General features: G+C 41.5%; 1 protein-coding gene across 1 annotated transcript in view; it reads left to right on the top strand.

Moving 5' to 3' along the window:
* rxfp1 (relaxin family peptide receptor 1) overlaps positions 1-14,205 on the top strand; it is a 159,137-nt gene that overhangs the window by 130,509 nt on the left and 14,423 nt on the right. The gene's annotated exons all lie outside the window — the stretch shown is intronic.

Raw genomic sequence — 14,205 nt, forward strand, 5'->3', positions numbered from 1 at the left:
TTCATGGCCTTAAATGAGAATATTAAAGACGAACTGGCAACTCTCGACGAACCAGCCTCCCTTGAGGATCTAATTAAACTAACAATTAGATTGGATAACAGAATTAGAGCCAGAAACAGCTCTAAGTTAAGAAATTCTGGGTCTCACGCCTCTACTTCTGCCTCAAATATTGTGACTGTTTCTTCTCCTCCCACAGACCGACCAAAAGCCCAGTCCCTCCCTCTGCCTTTTCAGGCTTCATATTCAGGTGGTACGGAGGTCGAACCTATGCAGGTGGGACACACTCGGCTTACTCCTGAGGAGAGACAAAGACGTTTTTTGAGCAGACTTTGCATCTATTGTGGTGAAAGTGGACATTTCATTGCTTCCTGCCCGGCTAAATCAAAAGGCAGGGCCCGCCAGAGGATCTGAGGAGTCTGGCGGGCCAAACCAACTCTAAGAAATCTCCTCGATTGATGCTGCCTGCCACCTTGTTTTGTAATAATCAGAACCTCTCTTTTTCTGCCTTTATTGACTCAGGCTGTGAACGGAACCTCATAGACTCTAACCTCGTTCAACAATTGATGATTGAAACTGTTCCTCTTTCTCAACCCCTCCGTGTCTCTGCCATTGATGGGAAAAATCTCCACCAAGTTACTCATCAAACCCAACCCCTCGAGCTCCTCCTCTCAGGTAACCATCGTGAAACTATCACATTTTTTGTTATTCCCTCCGCATGTTCCCCGTTGGTGCTTGGATTCGAATGGCTGGAGAAACACAATCCACGCATTAATTGGACTGAACGTCACGTGGAAGCATGGTCTACGTCATGTCATGAGACTTGTCTTCGGTCGGCAGCCCCCGTGGTGGGGCCTCCTAGGGGTGGGGGAGAGATGGACTCTCCTGACCTATCTTCAGTTCCCTTTGAGTACCATGACTTGGCCCCGGTTTTAGGTAAGGTCAGTGCTACGTCCCTTCCACCACATAGACCATATGACTGTGCTATTGAGTTGTTACCTGGAGCACCGTTACCCAGCAGCCGTTTATATAACATCTCCAAGCCAGAACGAGAGACAATGGAGAAGTATATTAACGAGTCTTTAGCTGCTGGAATTATTCGCCCGTCCTCTTCTCCTTTGGGTGCTGGTTTCTTTTTTGTTGGCAAGAAGGATGGTTCATTAAGACCATGCATTGACTACAGAGGGTTGAACCAAATCACCATAAAGAATAAGTACCCTCTACCTCTCCTAGCCTCTGCTTTTGAACCTGTTCAGGGGGCAAAAGTCTTCACCAAACTGGATCTGAGAAACGCATATCATCTCCTCAGAATCAGAGAAGGAGATGAATGGAAGACTGCTTTCAAGACACCATTAGGTCAGTTCGAGTACCTGGTAATGCCTTTTGGTTTAACAAACGCCCCCGCCTGCTTTCAAGCACTAGTGAATGATGTTCTCAGAGACTTTTTAAATGTGTTTGTCTTTGTCTATATAGACGACATACTCATTTATTCACGGAACTTAACTGATCACAAGAAACATGTCCGCCTGGTGTTACAGAGGCTACTGGAGAACAAGTTATTCGTCAAGGCAGAAAAGTGTGAGTTCCACCAACCATCAGTGACCTTTTTGGGGTTTGTGCTCGAGGGCGGGCAGGTTAAGCCTGCTGAGGACAAGATAAAGGCGGTTTTGGACTGGCCGATTCCTGAAAATCGAAAACAGCTTCAAAGGTTTTTGGGGTTCGCCAATTTTTACCGTCGTTTCATTAGAAATTATAGCCAGACGGCTCAACCTCTGACCTCTTTAACTTCAGTTAAGAGGAATTTTCAATGGACTCCCGAAGCTCAGTCTGCTTTTGACAAACTGAAATCTTTGTTTTCCAGAGCACCGGTGTTAATTCAGCCTGACCCTTCTAAACAGTTCATCCTGGAGGTCGATGCTTCGGATTCTGGCGTTGGAGCCGTCCTTTCCCAGAGACTCGACTCAGATCAAAAGATTCATCCATGTGCTTTTTTCTCTCGCAGACTCTCATCAGCAGAACAGAACTACGGCGTTGGAGATCGAGAACTATTAGCCATCAAATTGGCGTTGGAGGAGTGGAGACACTGGTTAGAGGGAGCTGAGCACCCGGTTCTAGTCTGGACTGATCACAAGAACCTTGCTAGCATCCAGTCTGCCAAACAGGCCAACCCTCGTCAATCCAGGTGGTCCATTTTCTTCTCCAGATTTAATCTCGTTATCTCCTACAGACCCGGATCAAAGAATGTGAAACCAGACTCCCTCTCGCGCCTATACTCCGTCGATCAACCCGAGACACCGGAGCCAGTCCTCCCGGCCTCTTGTACTTTGGGAGTCGTGAACTGGGAGATCTCCGATCTTATTAACTCCGCCCTGGCCACGGAACCCGACCCAGGTAACGGTCCGGCTAACAGAACTTATGTTCCGTCTTCCGTCAGGTCCAGGCTCATTCAATGGATGCACACTGCCAAATTCTCGGCCCACCCTGGAGTCAGTAGAACCATCGCTCTCATCACCAGACGCTTCTGGTGGCCCACTCTCCACAGGGACGTAAAGGAATATGTGCTGGCCTGCCCCATTTGTGCTAGAAACAAGGCCTCGCATCAGCCACCCTCTGGTCTGTTACAACCTCTTCCGATTCCTTCACGTCCATGGTCCCACATTGCCATAGATTTCGTCACTGGTCTCCCCATCTCTCGAGGTATGTCTACTATACTCACCATCGTTGACCGTTTTTCCAAGTCCTGTCATTTGGTCCATTTTCTTCTCCAGATTTAATCTCGTTATCTCCTACAGACCCGGATCAAAGAATGTGAAACCAGACTCCCTCTCGCGCCTATACTCCGTCGATCAACCCGAGACACCGGAGCCAGTCCTCCCGGCCTCTTGTACTGTGGGAGTCGTGAACTGGGAGATCTCCGATCTTATTAACTCCGCCCTGGCCACGGAACCCGACCCAGGTAACGGTCCGGCTAACAGAACTTATGTTCCGTCTTCCGTCAGGTCCAGGCTCATTCAATGGATGCACACTGCCAAATTCTCGGCCCACCCTGGAGTCAGTAGAACCATCGCTCTCATCACCAGACGCTTCTGGTGGCCCACTCTCCACAGGGACGTAAAGGAATATGTGCTGGCCTGCCCCATTTGTGCTAGAAACAAGGCCTCGCATCAGCCACCCTCTGGTCTGTTACAACCTCTTCCTATTCCTTCACGTCCATGGTCCCACATTGCCATAGATTTCGTCACTGGTCTCCCCATCTCTCGAGGTATGTCCACTATACTCACCATCGTTGACCGTTTTTCCAAGTCCTGTCATTTGGTCCATTTTCTTCTCCAGATTTAATCTCGTTATCTCCTACAGACCCGGATCAAAGAATGTGAAACCAGACTCCCTCTCGCGCCTATACTCCGTCGATCAACCCGAGACACCGGAGCCAGTCCTCCCGGCCTCTTGTACTGTGGGAGTCGTGAACTGGGAGATCTCCGATCTTATTAACTCCGCCCTGGCCACGGAACCCGACCCAGGTAACGGTCCGGCTAACAGAACTTATGTTCCGTCTTCCGTCAGGTCCAGGCTCATTCAATGGATGCACACTGCCAAATTCTCGGCCCACCCTGGAGTCAGTAGAACCATCGCTCTCATCACCAGACGCTTCTGGTGGCCCACTCTCCACAGGGACGTAAAGGAATATGTGCTGGCCTGCCCCATTTGTGCTAGAAACAAGGCCTCGCATCAGCCACCCTCTGGTCTGTTACAACCTCTTCCGATTCCTTCACGTCCATGGTCCCACATTGCCATAGATTTCGTCACTGGTCTCCCCATCTCTCGAGGTATGTCCACTATACTCACCATCGTTGACCGTTTTTCCAAGTCCTGTCATTTAGTCCCTTTCAGGAAGCTCCCCTCGGCGTTCCAGACTGCTCAGCTTCTCGTGAAACACGTCTTCAGATTACATGGCATTCCCCAGGAAATCCTATCAGACCGTGGTCCTCAATTCGTTTCACAAGTTTGGAAAGCCTTCTGTTCAGCTCTGGGCTGTAAGTCTGCCTTGACTTCAGGTTATCATCCACAATCCAACGTTCAGACCGAGCGCATGAATCAGCACCTAGAATCCACCCTCCGCTGCCTAACTTCCAACAACCCCACCGACTGGAGCCAGTATCTACCTTGGATCGAGTACGCCCATAACTCCCAGAGATCAGCTTCCACCGGTCAGTCACCATTTCAGGTCAGTCATGGATACCAACCACCACTTTTCCCCGCAGATGAAAAGGAGATAGCAGTCAAGACCATCAACCAACACATCCGTCGCTGTCAAAGGATTTGGAAAGAAACCATCACCACCCTCAACAAATCATCAGAGACCACCAAACTTTTTGCCGACTCCAGGAGACGTCCCGCTCCCGAGTACGCCATCGGACAGGAGGTATGGCTGTCCACCCGAGACATTCCCCTCAAGGGAATGTCCCGGAAACTGTCTCCCAGATTCATCGGTCCATTTAAGGTTTCCCAGGTCATCAGTCCCTCCGCAGTCCGTCTCCAGTTACCTCCGAGTCTTCGCATCCACCCCACCTTTCATGTTTCTCAGGTCAAGCCCGTAGTCTCTAGCCCTCTGTGCCTTCCATCCGACTCCCCACCACCCGCCCTGGAAGTCGATGGCCACCCGGCTTTTACCGTCCGTCGCATCGTGGACTCCCGTCGGCGAGGTCGCGGCTGGCAGTACCTCGTCGCCTGGGAGGGCTACGGACCTGAAGACCGTCAGTGGGTTCCCGGCTCTTACATCCTCGATCCTTCCCTGATCGAGGAGTATGAGCGTTCCTGCCCATCTACTTCCTCCGGACCGCCAAGGGGCGGTCGTTGAGGGGGGGGTACTGTTGGAAGCTGGAGAAGTACCTCTCTTCTCCAGCAGAGTCCGCCGTGGATCCTCCTGAGCAGAGCCCTCTGCACAGCTGCTGCTCGTTACCATCATCAGGAGGACCCTCTACTTAAGCTGTCTTCAGACCTTGCCTCAACGCCGCAGTGTTGAGCCAGTTGGTTAGCACCTAAGCCCAGAACCTCTGAGAACTTTGCTTGCTCTGAGATCCTGACAGGATCCTAATCTTGTCTCTGTCTTTCCAGGAAAACCTGATCTTCCTTCGTGAAGCTCTGGTAGAGCTTAACCCGCCGAGCCTGCCCTCAGAGCCAAACCTGAAGACTTTCCCTGGATTCTCTTGCAGCTCTGGACCAAGAGCTGGAAATCCAAAGTCAAGGTCTGCTACCTTTCTAGAAGCAAGACGCTGAAGCAGCTAACGGACTCAGCTAATCAGACTCTCTCCAGTTCCAACAACCTTCCTCTCCAAGATCCATTCAAGGACCCACAAGGTACACACCAGAGACTATCAAAGGACAAACCGCTAAGAGCCCAGCTAACTAACTGTCTTCCTCACAGACTCCGGTGAACCCGTTTGCCCAGGACCAGAACCAGAACATACTATCATTGGATTGTATTTAATAAACTCTGTTAACTTTTCATCTGTTTCCTGTGTCGTGGTGTTCTGCATAATTGGGTCACATTCGTGTACCGATCATGACACACACACCTTCAGAGCAGGTATAGAAACATGCAAATCAATATATCTATATTACGGATGCTCATTAACATCTGTAACATACGAGCAGATTAAAAACAGTGCATATTCCTTATTAGATCAACAACCCTTTCATCCAGTAACATGTTTGTTAAGACATGATGGGTGACATTATTTGAAGATGATTTTATTCTTTTATGTGTTTCAAGTTAGTTTATTTCAGACATACAAGTATATAATAAAGACAGAATATGTCCATATAACTTAAATTAAAACTGTCTTAAAAAGGGTGCATTGGCTGAAGCAAGAAGCTTATAATGCTTATACTATTATAAAGCTTACAATATTCTTCTTACACTCCTTCTGTCTTCCATCACATTGACTATGCCCAGTGGGCATCCCAGGACACTGTTTAACTAACAGCTTTCTCTCAGCTATATAAATTCTCACCTGTACAAATATAGCTGAAAATCAAATGAGTAAGGTGCTGTTTGAAGTTTAAAACCAAAAAAATGAGTAGCAACTAACCATTAGGGGTTTTATGACCCTCTATAGCTGATGAGGCAAACATAAACAGGTTGTTTGGAGGCATTTTGCCTGGAAGACAGACTGACAGGAAAAAAATCAATGTTTGCACGCTCTGGTTCAAGCTGTGGTCACGCAATTTAAAAGGATCAGCAAAGCTCTCATATCTGCAACAATAGATTAGTAAACATCCTGGATGATGTAGTGTAAGGTCGTGCTTTACTTTAAATATTTGTTTTCTTGGTTTTATGTTATAAACAACATTCCTAAGGAGCATAATAATCTAATTTGGGGTTTTCATTTAGCTTTAAGCTCACCTCATCAAAATAACAGACCTTTTGAAACGTCTTCCTGTGAGTATAATACATGCAGATGGTTTTTACTTTCTGAATTAAGATAATGAAATGGAAAGTTTCCAACAGTATTGTGTTTACTAAGATGTTCTTGTAGATTAAACCTTAAGTTTTATCCCATAGTGACAACAGTCTCAGATGAACAGGTTTTCACTTCTCAGACTGAGCCTTTTAGTCCAGTTTCTTTTCGCATGACACCTCTTCTCTTCAGTTGTTTTTATTAATGGCTCATAGGAAATGAAGTGCCATGTATGCATGCAGATCAATAGCTTTTACTTCAGATCCTGTTTCCCTCTTAAGTTTTGAACAGTGCCTGCTTGCATTTATCTTCCCAGCCCCCTCCTCCTTATTCCTCTGTGCCTCAGTGTTGCCTGTACAAAGCTGATAAAAGTCCCATGAGACTTAACATCTCCTCTTCCGGGAACCTGTGAAATTTTTTTTTTGCTCCTCTAGCAATTTTGATAACCAGAGGCAACATATCGTCTGTTCACATTTTCCAGAGCACACTTCCACACATTTCCTTAAATTCTACAATAATGTCACTTATGATTAAAGAGCTACTTAAAATTAGCTGCTCATATCTCAACATCATGGTGACATTTTCTCCTGTCTTTACAAAGAAAGAAAGACGCTACAGACAAAAAAGAAGAGAGTATTTGAAGCTTTTATTTCCCCACTGAAACTTAAAGGGACAGATCTACATTGTCTATAAAATCTGTCTGCTAAAACTGTTATTGTAACATCAGACAAACCTTCATTGTCTAGACTGTTAATGCCTTAGGCTGGTTCCCTAAAAATCCAGCTGTTTGGGTTTGACTTTGAGACTTTGTCCTAAATTAACTTTGCAGGATATTATCTAGATAATCCCAAACTCTACTTTCTTGCTTCTCACAAATGTCTTGTTCTTTTTTTCCCCCAAGATGAGGCTTTAGATCAGTATTCTCAAACTCAAATCCTTAAGGGCCTGTTTCCTGCAACCTTTAACTCGTCTGGATTTCCCAAACTAACCTGAAAAGCATTTAATTGAACTATAGTTCAATTAAATGCTAATGAACTAATATTAGAAACAAGTGTGCTGAAGTAGAAGGTTCAACACACTGACTCTCAATGGGTGGAACCCTAAACCAGTGCTTTAAGCTTGATTCATGCTTGACGCGTCCACAAGGCCATATGACATCAGTTTAACTTCCACTTTCCTCAGAGTGACATTTATGTGGACAGAATTTGTACACCTAGAAAAATGTGTAACTTCACAGACACGTCCGGGTGGAAGAACATGGAGGATGAGCGACAACCCCTACCAGCGATGTTTCGAAAATGTAAACTTCTGAGACATCTTGTGATTTAGCCTAAATTACGCTTGGATGACGCAGAGAAGCTCAGAAAAAGTGTAATAGAGCAGTTTTTTCTACTTCCTCATTTAGTGTGGCGTTGGAAGAACTTTGTGGTTTGTGCTGTAGATGCCCAGCTGGAGTTACCACGAATATAAGGTACAAGTGGAAAAGCAGCATGGAATATAAAAGCAGTCTGAGGTGTTTGCGCGTCTTTTCTTTGAGGTGTACATTTGTCAAGCATAAATAAAGCTTCATACAGCCTCAAAGCAGTGGTCTAAAATAAATGGAAAACCATTTTTGCTTTGTTCTTCTTATGCCTTTAGTAAATAGCAATTTGAATTTCACTTTAACTTACATCGTCTAATTTTGTCACATATGTATTTAAGGCTTACCAATAAAGTATATTTCTCTAACTGCTAAAAAGATATTTTCAGAATTTCAGCAGAAGGAAGAAAAACAAAAAGAATGTGATTAAAGGCAAGAATAACTTTAGCATCTTGAAAGAAACAGCAGTGCTTTATATGGGGAGCTAATTTTTTCTCCTTTTTACATTGCTTACATTGAGCTTCAAATTTTCAAAAAATTTAGATATGTTTACATTTCTTCATCTCAAGGGTCAATTCTGGGAATGATGATTATTAAGCATAGTGCTACATCTAAAAAATAAAAGGCAAAAAAATTTATTTTTCTACACGAGTATGCAGTCATAAAATCTCAGAAAATCTCAAAATACAGGTAAAAGAAAATATAAAATTGATTTAGTCTCTACATTTGTGATGCAGTAATAATCTAGTCGCTCTTAAGGACAGCAGTTTGCACATCTAGGACAGAGAACACAGGGTTTTATAATGTAAGAAGCCATCTATAAAACAATACTCTTGAATTGGTCTCCGTTATAACCTTTCTAACACCGGCCCCCCAGGCATTTTTACACCAATTCTCCAACCCAGTCTCATGGGAAAATGTACCCCCACTACGTTGGTCCACACTGCAAAACGTAGTGGAGGTACATTAATGGCCATTTTTTTGTGGTACTGTTACGTTTCTTCTGCCTATACGCTTTCTATTGTTTTACGTCCTAGTCACGTGACTTTCAAGATTCCAGCTGGGAGAAGAAAAAAAAATATATATATATGGCCGACATTCGCTAATTTTTTTGTGCAAAGATTAATAACTTGAGTTTGTTTTTGCATTAAAATGAGTTTTGATTACATTTCTAGTGAGAAATGTATAGTTTGTTGCCAGAATATTTACTCAGGGAATGTACATATTCACTTGCTTGTTCGTTTCTTGCAAAGATTTTTCAAGATAATGTGAAACTGTAACATTTTGGTATAAACATGGCTGAGATTTCTCTAACTTTTAGTGGGAAAATCAATAATTTCAATCAGTTTCTGCATTTAAATGGGTTTTGATTGCATTTATAGCGAGAAGTGTAGGGTTTATTTACATAATATTTACTTAGTGAACATACATAATCACCCGCTTGCTAGTTTTTGCTACGGTTTTTCGGATCTCGTCAGGATTATGTGAAATTGCAACGTTTAGGCTGCTACCCATCGCCTAGCATTTAGCTGCCGCCCCGATTCAACATTGAATTCTTTGTGATTTAACTCCATCTGACGGATCAAACCCTCGCCACTGCGTGCGTTGCGTCTAAGGTTGATTTTCAGATCAATGCATTACGTCGTGGCATACGGGAGAAACTAATTAAACTAGTTAAAAAAAGGATCATGGGTTAAGATCGGATGTGTTTTATTTGGAAATCTACCGGATCCTTTGTGCAATTAGCTTCCTGTTTGGTGCGATCTCATTGATGGGTTTTGACCAGATTTTGACCAAAGAGGAACTAAAAAAAAACAAAAAACAATTTGAATACACAACCAGCATATCTGGAATCAGAGAGCGACTGGGACCAAAAGTTTATTAATTTCTCCCCACTGATTTCCATTCAAAATGTTTTCGATCCCACCGGGCTCTAGGGAAGGGGCGGGCATACCGCCACCTACTGTTCATGAGTGTGTAGCAACATTGTTTTACATCTATTAAATTCTATTTTTAAATTTTGTATTCTGAAGATAAATAAATAATGCTTTCCTTAATCTATAAATATCTTTTATATTTCCTTTATTTCCCAATAATCCTTTAAGACTCCATTCTTGGCCTGTCCTCTTTTCAATTTCTTCCTTTGAGGTCCAGATGTTTTACAGTTCATCAATACGTGTTCTATATTTTCTATCTCTCCACATCCTTCACATTTATCATTATTTTTCCTCCCTATTAAGTATAAATTGTCATTTAAATAAGTATGACCTACTCTTAATCTGATCATTATTATTTCTTCCCTTCGGTTTCTCTCATTAATATTTCTATTTAATACTGACTTTTGTACTTTATATAACCTTCTTCATTTTTATCTTCATTCCACCTTTTTTTTTTGCCATTTTTCAATTTCTTTCCTCTTAATAAATGATTTTCCTTCCCCTTTCCCTAAAGAAATTGTAATTGTTATTTGTCTAGTTTTCATTCCACCTAACTTTCCATTAATTAGCTTGAAAACAGCACTTTGTAGGCACCCAGTTTCTCTAACAATGGCCCTTTTTGGGTTACCCTCCATGCATTGGGTGTCAGTTCAGTGGCAGTTCCAGAACATTTTCATAGGGTTGACCAGGCAGCACAATAATGTGCATGTGGCCAAAAAGTAATAGGGATCAAATTCGGTTCAGAGTCAAGCTATTGGGATCAGGCATCAGGTTCAATTTGCATATTTTCTTAGCCAAAACAAGGATTTGTTGGGCTACTGTAATTTTGAATTGAAAAACGTCCTGAATGGGAAGTCTTCAAACTTGAAAAACAAAGTCCAAAGTTTTTTGTTTTTTTTTTGGAATGATTATGACCTGGATGTCTAAGAATCTTCACCAGCTTATCAGGGAAATGAATGCCCACAATGTCTATATTCTCCAAAAGAGAATAACAGAACAGACCTTCATGAGGCCCTTGTTAAAGCTATGCACATATTAATGCATCTATGCTCTTCAAATAACTTTCTGGTTCGACACAACATTTACATTAAATGGATTGAGAGGTTGTTCTTTACCAGTAAATACATAAAAGATTCCCAGATGACTGCCGATACAAACTCTCCCCTATAAAACCTAAAACTAATTCTTATAAGAGAGTAAAATCTGTATTAGTCTTCATTAAATGTAGCATATTGTCGTACATAATCGATTGCTTTATTTTTGGTGTCAGCTTTTGGTCAATATGCTAACCTTAAAAGGTCAAAGTGGGAAAATGTAGTAGTAGTAGACAAATTAGCAATTAGAGGAGGCAATAGCAATTACAATTCCTTTAGGGAAAGGGGAAGGAAAATCATTTATTAAGAGGAAAGAAATTGAAAAATGGCAAAAAAGGTGGAATGAAGATAAAAAAGGAAGAAGGTTATATAAAGTACAAAAGTCAGTATTAAATAGAAATATTAATGAGAGAAACCGAAGGGAAGAAATAATAATGATCAGATTAAGAGTAGGTCATACTTATTTAAATGACAATTTATACTTAATAGGGAGGAAAAATAATGATAAATGTGAAGGATGTGGAGAGATAGAAAATATAGAACACATATTGATGAACTGTAAAACATCTGGACCTCAAAGGAAGAAATTGAAAAGAGGACAGGCCAAGAATGGAGTCTTAAAGGATTATTGGGAAATAAAGGAAATATAAAAGATATTTATAGATTAAGGAAAGCATTATTTATTTATCTTCAGAATACAAAATAAAAAAAATAGAATTTAATAGATGTAAAACAATGTTGCTACACACTCATGAACAGTAGGTGGCGGTATGCACGCCCCTTCCCTAGAGCCCGGTGGGATCGAAAACATTTTGAATGGAAATCAGTGGGGAGAAATTAATAAACTTTTGGTCCCAGTCGCTCTCTGATTCCAGATATGCTGGTTGTGTATTCAAATTGTTTTTTGTTTTTTTTAGTTCCTCTTTGGTCAAAATCTGGTCAAAACCCATCAATGAGATCGCACCAAACAGGAAGTTAATTGCACAAAGGATCCGGTAGATTTCCAAATAAAACACATCCGATCTTAACCCATGATCCTTTTTTTAACTAGTTTAATTAGTTTCTCCCGTATGCCACGACGTAATGCATTGATCTGAAAATCAACCTGAGACGCAACGCACGCAGTGGCGAGGGTTTGATCCGTCAGATGGAGTTAAATCACAAAGAATTCAATGTTGAATCGGGGCGGCAGCTAAATGCTAGGCGATGGGTAGCAGCCAAAACGTTGCAATTTCACATAATCCTGACGAGATCCGAAAAACCGTAGCAAAAACTAGCAAGCGGGTGATTATGTATGCTCTCTGTCATTGATTCCAGATATGCTGGTTGTGTATTTAAATTGTTTTTTTGTTTTTGTTTTTTTTAGTTCCTCTTTGGTCAAAATCTGGTCAAAACCCATCAATGAGATCGCACCAAACAGGAAGTTAAATGCACAAAGGATCCGGTAGATTTCCAAATAAAACACATCCGATCTTAACCCATGATCCTTTTTTTAACTAGTTTAATTAGTTTCTCCCGTATGCCACCACGTAATGCATTGATCTGAAAATCAACCTGAGACGCAACGCACGCAGTGGCGAGGGTTTGATCCGTCAGATGGAGTTAAATCACAAAGAATTCAATGTTGAATCGGGGCGGCAGCTAAATGCTAGGCGATGGGTAGCAGCCAAAACGTTGCAATTTCACATAATCCTGACGAGATCCGAAAAACGTAGCAAAAACTAGCAAGCGGGTGATTATGTATGTTCACTAAGTAAATATTATGTAAATAAACCCTACACTTCTCGCTATAAATGTAATCAAAACCCATTTAAATGCAGAAACTGATTGAAATTATTGATTTTCCCACTAAAAGTTAGAGAAATCTCAGCCATGTTTATACCAAAACGTTTCAGTTTCACATTATCTTGAAAAATCTTTGCAAGAAACGAACAAGCAAGTGAATATGTACATTCCCTGAGTAAATATTATGGCAACAAACTATACATTTCTCACTAGAAATGTAATCAAAACTCATTTTAATGCAAAAACAAACTCAAGTTATTAATCTTTGCACAAAAAAATTAGCGAATGTCGGCCATATATATATATATTTTTTCTTCTCCCAGCTGGAATCTTGAAAGTCACGTGACTAGGACGTAAAACAATAGAAAGCGTATGGGCAGAAGAAATGTAACAGTACCACAAAAAAATGGCCATTAATGTACCTCCACTACGTTTTGCAGTGTGGACCAACGTAGTGGGGGTACATTTTCCCATGAGACTGGGTTGAATTCTCACCATTGGACATGTGACCAAAGGGACTTGCAGGGTGTTGCATTGGAAAGCTCAGACTCCTCAAGCAACACTGACTAAGAAAATTCTGAAAATGGAGGGTAGGGTCACTGATTCATCTCTACTACATGGCCATATTAAGGAAACATGAAGAAGAAGCCTTTTGAATGAAAGGAGAAACCTCTTCAAGAAATAAGAGAAGCCTAGTATCATTCTCTTTACTTAAGCACGTACAAACCCTAATATACTAAATAATTTCATTATATTTAGAAATATTTGGCTATATTTACACCATTAGGAGACAGATCAGTCACATCTCTTGGTGGACCTGTGAAATGGTTTGATTGGTTAAAACTGCCAACATTATAAGAGCCACAATACCAACAGCCTGACTGGATGTGTTATTGGTCTAAAAGAGAAATGTTGGATGGTTTCCAATGATGTGATGTGGTATGTTATTTTGTGCTTTCATATTTTCAGTTTTATCTGCTTTCAACATAAGTAAAATTATAACAATGTACTTTATTCTTAAACACATTTTAGGAACTCAAGGTTATACATTAAAATCAAGCATTTAAGAAATGCTAAAATATTACTGATGGGTAAAAAAGTGTGAGAGAGAAGTGATGTTTTGTAGGTCTGATTGTGATAGTTAAAGTTGAGGAGCCCAGTGACTGAAAGCCCTGCGAGTGGAACGAGTGGAGAAGGAGACACCTAGTAGGTTGGATAAATATTGAGGGGTGAGATTGCAGATGGCGTTAAATGCAGGTTGAAGAGTGCTTGAGATGATGCAAAATTTTGTCAGGGAGCTGGTGAAGCAGCTGCTGCAGGACAGGAGGGTTGTGATTATAGGTGGGGATTTGGGTGATGACACAAATATATGGTTACAGTAACTGCAATTTTATATAAATTTTTAAACATTGTTTTTGCACAATTTGATCAGAGACGAGAATTATTTTGAGTTATAATTCAAGCCTTTTTCTACGGAAGATGATTAGGGCCACTGAGAAAAAAAAAAGTGAACTAATTTTTACATTTTATTTCAGTTTAATATGGGAAAAAAGTCAGAACTCTGAGAAAAA

This window comes from Cyprinodon tularosa, unplaced genomic scaffold (assembly GCF_016077235.1).
Source record: "Cyprinodon tularosa strain WSP-4 unplaced genomic scaffold, ASM1607723v1 ctg458, whole genome shotgun sequence".
NCBI lineage: Eukaryota > Metazoa > Chordata > Actinopteri > Cyprinodontiformes > Cyprinodontidae > Cyprinodon > Cyprinodon tularosa.